Source organism: Schistocerca americana, unplaced genomic scaffold (assembly GCF_021461395.2).
Source record: "Schistocerca americana isolate TAMUIC-IGC-003095 unplaced genomic scaffold, iqSchAmer2.1 HiC_scaffold_588, whole genome shotgun sequence".
Classification (NCBI taxonomy): domain Eukaryota; kingdom Metazoa; phylum Arthropoda; class Insecta; order Orthoptera; family Acrididae; genus Schistocerca; species Schistocerca americana.
The window spans coordinates 22,501-32,500 of NW_025726333.1; the positions used below are offsets into that span (position 1 = coordinate 22,501).

A 10,000-nucleotide genomic window follows, 5' to 3' on the forward strand; every position below is an offset into this window, starting at 1 on the left:
GTACCGGTGAGCGTTGCACTCGCAGTCGCAAGAACGTACGGCAAGTATATTACCTGGAAGAGTCAATGACAGTCCACGCCCCCCTGCGTGGGAAGAGTCTTTCTAGGCCATGACCCACCGGAAGGGCGCAGCGTCCCCCACCCCAGACATGTGACGTCACACCATCGGTATTGACGACTAGACTGATTCCTTATAATCATTTGCCATACACCGGTGGAAGCTGCCGAGACGAGTAACTACATAGCGGGCTCGCCGTGTCACTAATGTACAGAGATACAACAGTTTCGACTGGAACCGGATTAAACGTATACACGGCGCTGATTAGTAATAGATAGAGCCATCAGAATACAGATAATGTATACAACTGTCCGTATACATGCTGAAAGACTCTGCTCACAATCACAACCACACGTCAGCCACACACCCTTATCACGCACTACTCTCTGCCTGTAACACGCACACAGACAATATGTAAGCACCAGCATGGAACAACACCCAGTGCATCCTCTCCGCCACATTAGACAATCCACACTGTCATAACCAGACTGGGAGGTCCACTCAGAAAACAGAATATCCCACCCACCCGACAACCACCATTGCTCAGCCAAGCCACCAACACCCACACATGTCCTACACAGGGGTGCACCCAACATCACAATACTGCCTCCTCTCACAGCACACAAACAATGGCAGGAATGAAAGACACAGGTCTGCCACAAGCATGGAATGAGAGCGCCGCCTGTCATGAGCCAAAGGTGCATCCTGACGTGGCAAATCAGATGATGCCGCAGGCATCCACTTACTATAATCACAATCAACAAACCGGCCGCCCCGCCCCGCCCCCCATTAAACCTTTCCTTACAACAATGTGTACCTTAACCTAACCTATATCGTACCGTAACCTAACCTATATCGTACCGTAACCTAACCTATGTCGTACCGTAACCTAACCTATGTCGTACCGTAACCTAACCTATGTCGTACCGTAACCTAACCTATGTCGTACCGTAACCTAACCTATGTCGTACCGTAACCTAACCTATGTCGTACCGTAACCTAACCTATGTCGTACCGTAACCTAACCTATGTCGTACCGTAACCTAACCTATGTCGTACCGTAACCTAACCTATGTCGTACCGTAACCTAACCTATGTCGTACCTTAACCTAACCTATGTCGTACCTTAACCTAACCTATGTCGTACCTTAACCTAACCTATGTCGTACCTTAACCTAACCTATGTCGTACCTTAACCTAACCTATGTCGTACCTTAACCTAACCTATGTCGTACCTTAACCTAACCTATGTCGTACCTTAACCTAACCTATGTCGTACCTTAACCTAACCTATGTCGTACCTTAACCTAACCTATGTCGTACCTTAACCTAACCTATGTCGTACCTTAACCTAACCTATGTCGTACCTTAACCTAACCTATGTCGTACCTTAACCTAACCTATGTCGTACCTTAACCTAACCTATGTCGTACCTTAACCTAACCTATGTCGTACCTTAACCTAACCTATGTCGTACCTTAACCTAACCTATGTCGTACCTTAACCTAACCTATGTCGTACCTTAACCTAACCTATGTCGTACCTTAACCTAACCTATGTCGTACCTTAACCTAACCTATGTCGTACCTTAACCTAACCTATGTCGTACCTTAACCTAACCTATGTCGTACCTTAACCTAACCTATGTCGTACCTTAACCTAACCTATGTCGTACCTTAACCTAACCTATGTCGTACCTTAACCTAACCTATGTCGTACCTTAACCTAACCTATGTCGTACCTTAACCTAACCTATGTCGTACCTTAACCTAACCTATGTCGTACCTTAACCTAACCTATGTCGTACCTTAACCTAACCTATGTCGTACCTTAACCTAACCTGTATTGCGCCTTAACCTAACCTGTATTGCGCCTTAACGTAACCTGTATTGCGCCTTAACGTAACCTGTATTGCGCCTTAACGTAACCTGTATTGCGCCTTAACGTAACCTGTATTGCGCCTTAACGTAACCTGTATTGCGCCTTAACGTAACCTGTATTGCGCCTTAACGTAACCTGTATTGCGCCTTAACGTAACCTGTATTGCGCCTTAACGTAACCTGTATTGCGCCTTAACGTAACCTGTATTGCGCCTTAACGTAACCTGTATTGCGCCTTAACGTAACCTGTATTGCGCCTTAACGTAACCTGTATTGCGCCTTAACGTAACCTGTATTGCGCCTTAACGTAACCTGTATTGCGCCTTAACGTAACCTGTATTGCGCCTTAACGTAACCTGTATTGCGCCTTAACGTAACCTGCATTGCGCCTTAACGTAACCTGCATTGCGCCTTAACGTAACCTGTATTGCGCCTTAACGTAACCTGTATTGCGCCTTAACGTAACCTGTATTGCGCCTTAACGTAACCTGTATTGCGCCTTAACGTAACCTGTATTGCGCCTTAACGTAACCTGTATTGCGCCTTAACGTAACCTGTATTGCGCCTTAACGTAACCTGTATTGCGCCTTAACGTAACCGATATTGCGCCTTAACGTAACCTATATTGCGCCGTAACGTAACCTATATTGCGCCGTAACGTAACCCACATTGCCCCTTAACGTAACCCACATTGCCCCTTAACGTAACCCAACACACGTTGGGCCTTAACCCAACACACGTTGGGCCTTAACCCAACACACGTTGGGCCTTAACCCAACACACGTTGGGCCTTAACCCAACACACGTTGGGCCTTAACCCAACACACGTTGGGCCTTAACCCAACACACGTTGGGCCTTAACCCAACACACGTTGGGCCTTAACCCAACACACGTTGGGCCTTAACCCAACACACGTTGGGCCTTAACCCAACACACGTTGGGCCTTAACCCAACACACGTTGGGCCTTAACCCAACACACGTTGGGCCTTAACCTGCTCTGTAATTGTCATACGACGCGTTAAATTAGTGTAGTGTTGCCTAACTGCAACCCCCGCAATATAGTTTGCTACTCGCACTGCCCGGTCCCCAGTGTATCGCTTCATGTTAAACACCTTGCAGCTATACACTGTAATGTGGATGGCAGCAGGACGTACATGCTCAATGCCCTTTGCAGTTGTTCATTGGCATTTGCAGTTGTTCATTGGCATTCGCATGTGCGAAGCACTTAGCCTACGCTGTGGTACGGCCTGTGTCAACTGTCCGCTGATGTTGTACGTCCAAATCACACACTGTACTGCACATTGGTCCTCATGTACTGAATGATACATCGTGGTACATGTGACCGTACAACGACTGCGCCAACAACGGCGAACCATGCGGTCCAAATGTTGTGCACTCAGCTACGTGTCGTCTCCCTATAAGAGCTGGATTGCAGTGTGGTATGCCCTGGATGGCGATCAGCATGAGCCGTCTGTTGATGTAGTGGCGCGTGTTGTCAGACGTAGTCGTCTCTTCTCACACACCGTGATAGCATGGTGCACTGCGTTCCACATCTGCGACATGCGACAGAGGCCGGTTGACAGTCGTTCGCGCAATGGACATCGCATACGTACGGGGGCCACCTTCCACGTGTTCGCGAAGCGTGCACATGTTGTTGCGTGTATGTGGGCAGACATAGTGTGTCGTGACACCTGACACAGGCATGCAACAATCGTTGAATTTGCAAATGGCGATGGACGCCTACGTTTGCTGGTGACGTTATGCAAATGAACAACTGGTAAACCGTTGTGGTGCGGTTGTTCTCGCTAGAGGTGAATCAGTGATGGCGACGATCGGTTGAGCTACCAACCGGTTGTTCCAGCGATACCCACCATGCCCACGAACGTGAATGGCATCTGGGTGTGAAGCGATACGCGGCGGTGGCTGGGTGGGACCGTCCCCGGCCGGTGAGGGGGGGCCTCCCGGCGTGCTGGCCGCGCGGTGCGTGGGCGCACGCGCTACAGCCGGCTGGTGGGGGCGGCCAGTGGCAGGCGCGCCGGCCGACGGAGGCGGCAGGCGGCGCAGCTGCGCGCCGGCGCACCCTGCACGCGGCGCCGTGCGGCCAAAGTAGGTCCTCGCGGGCCCGGTGCGAAGCGCGGTGGACATCTGCAGTGTGCTGGTCCGATTGAGGACTGTGTGCGCTGAGGATGCGCCGCCGCCCGGCGCTCGGCGCCGCGACGCCGTCTGCTGCTCGGTCGCCTCTGCGGTTCTCGCAGGTGGTTTGTATCGCAGCTGTGCGGACGTGTTGGCGCGTGCGCTGTGCTGGGAGAGTTCGCTTCGGCACCCAAGTGGGGCTTTTGTCCTTCTGTGGCGCTGGCGTTGGAGCTGCCGGTCACCGTAGGTGGCGCGTGTTGTCTCCCGCCGGCAATGCCACGACAGCACGCTCCCGGGCCTCTGTCGGCAGCGGCAAGCTCAGTTGGGAGCACGGGTGGTCGCACCTAAAGCGTCTACTCGCCAAACTCCGGGCGATTGCGCCTCTCTCGAACCCGACCAAGTACTTAGGACGGCGCTGCGCGCCGCCGGGACCTGAGAGGGTTTCGAGGTGTATTGTGCAGGGGAGCTCAGCCTCCTCCTGTTTGCAGAATAATTGAGCGGACGCTTGCGTGTTCGCGCGGGCCCCCGGGACACACTCCCGGGCGGCCGGCTGCTCAGCTCTAGTTGACGCAGCTCCCTGGTTGATCCTGCCAGTAGTCATATGCTTGTCTCAAAGATTAAGCCATGCATGTCTCAGTACAAGCCGCATTAAGGTGAAACCGCGAATGGCTCATTAAATCAGTTATGGTTCCTTAGATCGTACCCACGTTACTTGGATAACTGTGGTAATTCTAGAGCTAATACATGCAAACAGAGTCCCGACCAGAGATGGAAGGGACGCTTTTATTAGATCAAAACCAATCGGTCGGCTCGTCCGGTCCGTTTGCCTTGGTGACTCTGAATAACTTTGGGCTGATCGCACGGTCCTCGTACCGGCGACGCATCTTTCAAATGTCTGCCTTATCAACTGTCGATGGTAGGTTCTGCGCCTACCATGGTTGTAACGGGTAACGGGGAATCAGGGTTCGATTCCGGAGAGGGAGCCTGAGAAACGGCTACCACATCCAAGGAAGGCAGCAGGCGCGCAAATTACCCACTCCCGGCACGGGGAGGTAGTGACGAAAAATAACGATACGGGACTCATCCGAGGCCCCGTAATCGGAATGAGTACACTTTAAATCCTTTAACGAGTATCTATTGGAGGGCAAGTCTGGTGCCAGCAGCCGCGGTAATTCCAGCTCCAATAGCGTATATTAAAGTTGTTGCGGTTAAAAAGCTCGTAGTTGGATTTGTGTCCCACGCTGTTGGTTCACCGCCCGTCGGTGTTTAACTGGCATGTATCGTGGGACGTCCTGCCGGTGGGGCGAGCCGAAGGCGTGCGACGCGCCTCGTGCGTGCTCGTGCGTCCCGAGGCGGACCCCGTTGCAATCCTACCAGGGTGCTCTTGAGTGAGTGTCTCGGTGGGCCGGCACGTTTACTTTGAACAAATTAGAGTGCTTAAAGCAGGCAAGCCCGCCTGAATACTGTGTGCATGGAATAATGGAATAGGACCTCGGTTCTATTTTGTTGGTTTTCGGAACCCGAGGTAATGATTAATAGGGACAGGCGGGGGCATTCGTATTGCGACGTTAGAGGTGAAATTCTTGGATCGTCGCAAGACGAACAGAAGCGAAAGCATTTGCCAAGTATGTTTTCATTAATCAAGAACGAAAGTTAGAGGTTCGAAGGCGATCAGATACCGCCCTAGTTCTAACCATAAACGATGCCAGCCAGCGATCCGCCGCAGTTCCTCCGATGACTCGGCGGGCAGCCTCCGGGAAACCAAAGCTTTTGGGTTCCGGGGGAAGTATGGTTGCAAAGCTGAAACTTAAAGGAATTGACGGAAGGGCACCACCAGGAGTGGAGCCTGCGGCTTAATTTGACTCAACACGGGAAACCTCACCAGGCCCGGACACCGGAAGGATTGACAGATTGATAGCTCTTTCTTGATTCGGTGGGTGGTGGTGCATGGCCGTTCTTAGTTGGTGGAGCGATTTGTCTGGTTAATTCCGATAACGAACGAGACTCTAGCCTGCTAACTAGTCGCGTGACATCCTTCGTGCTGTCAGCGATTACTTTTCTTCTTAGAGGGACAGGCGGCTTCTAGCCGCACGAGATTGAGCAATAACAGGTCTGTGATGCCCTTAGATGTTCTGGGCCGCACGCGCGCTACACTGAAGGAATCAGCGTGTCTTCCTAGGCCGAAAGGTCGGGGTAACCCGCTGAACCTCCTTCGTGCTAGGGATTGGGGCTTGCAATTGTTCCCCATGAACGAGGAATTCCCAGTAAGCGCGAGTCTTAAGCTCGCGTTGATTACGTCCCTGCCCTTTGTACACACCGCCCGTCGCTACTACCGATTGAATGATTTAGTGAGGTCTTCGGACTGGTACGCGGCATTGACTCTGTCGTTGCCGATGCTACCGGAAAGATGACCAAACTTGATCATTTAGAGGAAGTAAAAGTCGTAACAAGGTTTCCGTAGGTGAACCTGCGGAAGGATCATTACCGACTAGACTGCATGTCGTTCGATGTGCGTGTCGTGTCGCGCAACACGCTACCTGTACGGCTCGCAGTAGCCGTGCGCCGCGTGCGGAACCACGCGTGCTTCTCAAAACTAACGCCAATGTTGTGTGGTACGAGCGCTGAAGCGCTGGAGCGGCTGGCCTGCGGCACCTGGCGCCTGGCGCCGGTTTTGAATGACTTTCGCCCGACTGCCTGTCCGCTCCGGTGTGGAGCCGTACGACGCCCATCGGCCGTGAGGCCGTTGGACACAGAACGCTTGAACAGGGGCCGCCACACGCCTACGTCCCGCCTATGCAACTGTCTTGAAAGAGACAGTGGAAACTAAGAAAAGATCACCCAGGACGGTGGATCACTCGGCTCGTGGGTCGATGAAGAACGCAGCAAATTGCGCGTCGACATGTGAACTGCAGGACACATGAACATCGACGTTTCGAACGCACATTGCGGTCCATGGATTCCGTTCCCGGGCCACGTCTGGCTGAGGGTCGGCTACGTATACTGAAGCGCGCGGCGTTTGCCCCGCTTCGCAGACCTGGGAGCGTCGCGGCCGCCTGTGGGGCCGGCCGCGCCTCCTGAAACGTGCGATGCGCGCCCGTCGCCTGGCGGTTCGCATACCGGTACTTACTCGGTAGCGTGCACAGCCGGCTGGCGGTGTGGCGTGCGACACCTCGTACAACGACCTCAGAGCAGGCGAGACTACCCGCTGAATTTAAGCATATTACTAAGCGGAGGAAAAGAAACTAACAAGGATTCCCCCAGTAGCGGCGAGCGAACAGGGAAGAGTCCAGCACCGAACCCCGCAGGCTGCCGCCTGTCGTGGCATGTGGTGTTTGGGAGGGTCCACTACCCCGACGCCTCGCGCCGAGCCCAAGTCCAACTTGAATGAGGCCACGGCCCGTAGAGGGTGCCAGGCCCGTAGCGGCCGGTGCGAGCGTCGGCGGGACCTCTCCTTCGAGTCGGGTTGCTTGAGAGTGCAGCTCCAAGTGGGTGGTAAACTCCATCTGAGACTAAATATGACCACGAGACCGATAGCGAACAAGTACCGTGAGGGAAAGTTGAAAAGAACTTTGAAGAGAGAGTTCAAAAGTACGTGAAACCGTTCTGGGGTAAACGTGAGAAGTCCGAAAGGTCGAACGGGTGAGATTCACGCCCATCCGGCCACAGGCCTCCGCCCTCGGCAGATGGGGCCGGCCGCCCGCGCGGAGCAATCCGCGGCGGGGTCGTGTCCGGTTGCCTTTCCACTCGCCGCGGGGTGGGGCCGTTCCGGTGTGCGGTGGGCCGCACTTCTCCCCTAGTAGGACGTCGCGACCCGCTGGGTGCCGGCCTACGGCCCGGGTGCGCAGCCTGTCCTTCCGCGGGCCTCGGTTCGCGTCTGTTGGGCAGAGCCCCGGTGTCCTGGCTGGCTGCCCGGCGGTATATCTGGAGGAGTCGATTCGCCCCTTTGGGCGCTCGGGCTCCCGGCAAGCGCGCGCGGTTCTTCCCGGATGACGGACCTACCTGGCCCGGCCCCGGACCCGCGCCGCTGTTGGCTCGGGATGCTCTCGGGCGGAATAATCGCTCCCGTCAGCGGCGCTTCAGCTTTGGACAATTTCACGACCCGTCTTGAAACACGGACCAAGGAGTCTAACATGTGCGCGAGTCATTGGGCTGTACGAAACCTAAAGGCGTAATGAAAGTGAAGGTCTCGCCTTGCGCGGGCCGAGGGAGGATGGGGCTTCCCCGCCCTTCACGGGGCGGCGGCCTCCGCACTCCCGGGGCGTCTCGTCCTCATTGCGAGGTGAGGCGCACCTAGAGCGTACACGTTGGGACCCGAAAGATGGTGAACTATGCCTGGCCAGGACGAAGTCAGGGGAAACCCTGATGGAGGTCCGTAGCGATTCTGACGTGCAAATCGATCGTCGGAGCTGGGTATAGGGGCGAAAGACTAATCGAACCATCTAGTAGCTGGTTCCCTCCGAAGTTTCCCTCAGGATAGCTGGTGCTCGTACGAGTCTCATCCGGTAAAGCGAATGATTAGAGGCCTTGGGGCCGAAACGACCTCAACCTATTCTCAAACTTTAAATGGGTGAGATCTCCGGCTTGCTTGATATGCTGAAGCCGCGAGCAAACGACTCGGATCGGAGTGCCAAGTGGGCCACTTTTGGTAAGCAGAACTGGCGCTGTGGGATGAACCAAACGCCGAGTTAAGGCGCCCGAATCGACGCTCATGGGAAACCATGAAAGGCGTTGGTTGCTTAAGACAGCAGGACGGTGGCCATGGAAGTCGGAATCCGCTAAGGAGTGTGTAACAACTCACCTGCCGAAGCAACTAGCCCTGAAAATGGATGGCGCTGAAGCGTCGTGCCTATACTCGGCCGTCAGTCTGGCAGTCATGGCCGGTCCTTGCGGCCGGCCGCGAAGCCCTGACGAGTAGGAGGGTCGCGGCGGTGGGCGCAGAAGGGTCTGGGCGTGAGCCTGCCTGGAGCCGCCGTCGGTGCAGATCTTGGTGGTAGTAGCAAATACTCCAGCGAGGCCCTGGAGGGCTGACGCGGAGAAGGGTTTCGTGTGAACAGCCGTTGCACACGAGTCAGTCGATCCTAAGCCCTAGGAGAAATCCGATGTTGATGGGGGCCGTCATAGCATGATGCACTTTGTGCTGGCCCCCGTTGGGCGAAAGGGAATCCGGTTCCTATTCCGGAACCCGGCAGCGGAACCGATACAAGTCGGGCCCCTCTTTTAGAGATGCTCGTCGGGGTAACCCAAAAGGACCCGGAGACGCCGTCGGGAGATCGGGGAAGAGTTTTCTTTTCTGCATGAGCGTTCGAGTTCCCTGGAATCCTCTAGCAGGGAGATAGGGTTTGGAACGCGAAGAGCACCGCAGTTGCGGCGGTGTCCCGATCTTCCCCTCGGACCTTGAAAATCCGGGAGAGGGCCACGTGGAGGTGTCGCGCCGGTTCGTACCCATATCCGCAGCAGGTCTCCAAGGTGAAGAGCCTCTAGTCGATAGAATAATGTAGGTAAGGGAAGTCGGCAAATTGGATCCGTAACTTCGGGATAAGGATTGGCTCTGAGGATCGGGGCGTGTCGGGCTTGGTCGGGAAGTGGGTCAGCGCTAACGTGCCGGGCCTGGGCGAGGTGAGTGCCGTAGGGGTGCCGGTAAGTGCGGGCGTTTAGCGCGGGCGTGGTCTGCTCTCGCCGTTGGTTGGCCTCGTGCTGGCCGGCGGTGCAGGATGCGCGCGCCTGCGCGGCGTTCGCGCCCCGGTGCTTCAACCTGCGTGCAGGATCCGAGCTCGGTCCCGTGCCTTGGCCTCCCACGGATCTTCCTTGCTGCGAGGCCGCGTCCGCCTTAGCGTGCTCCTCCGGGGGCGCGCGGGTGCGCGGATTCTCTTCGGCCGCCATTCAACGATCAACTCAGAACTGGCACGGACTGGGGGAATCCGACTGTCT

The 10,000-nt window shown here is 55.2% G+C and overlaps 2 non-coding genes and 1 pseudogene across 2 annotated transcripts; all 3 read left to right on the forward strand.

The window, feature by feature from the left end:
- The first annotated feature begins 4,646 nt into the window (after window positions 1-4,646).
- Window positions 4,647-6,556, forward strand: LOC124587196. Its single transcript, XR_006975335.1, has one exon. It is a non-coding gene; the product is annotated as a small subunit ribosomal RNA (ribosomal RNA).
- Window positions 6,557-6,907: 351 nt separating this feature from the next.
- Window positions 6,908-7,062, forward strand: LOC124587205. The gene has a single exon (XR_006975339.1). It is a non-coding gene; the product is annotated as a 5.8S ribosomal RNA (ribosomal RNA).
- A 188-nt stretch (window positions 7,063-7,250) lies between these two features.
- Window positions 7,251-10,000, forward strand: part of LOC124587203 — a 6,181-nt pseudogene continuing 3,431 nt past the window's right edge.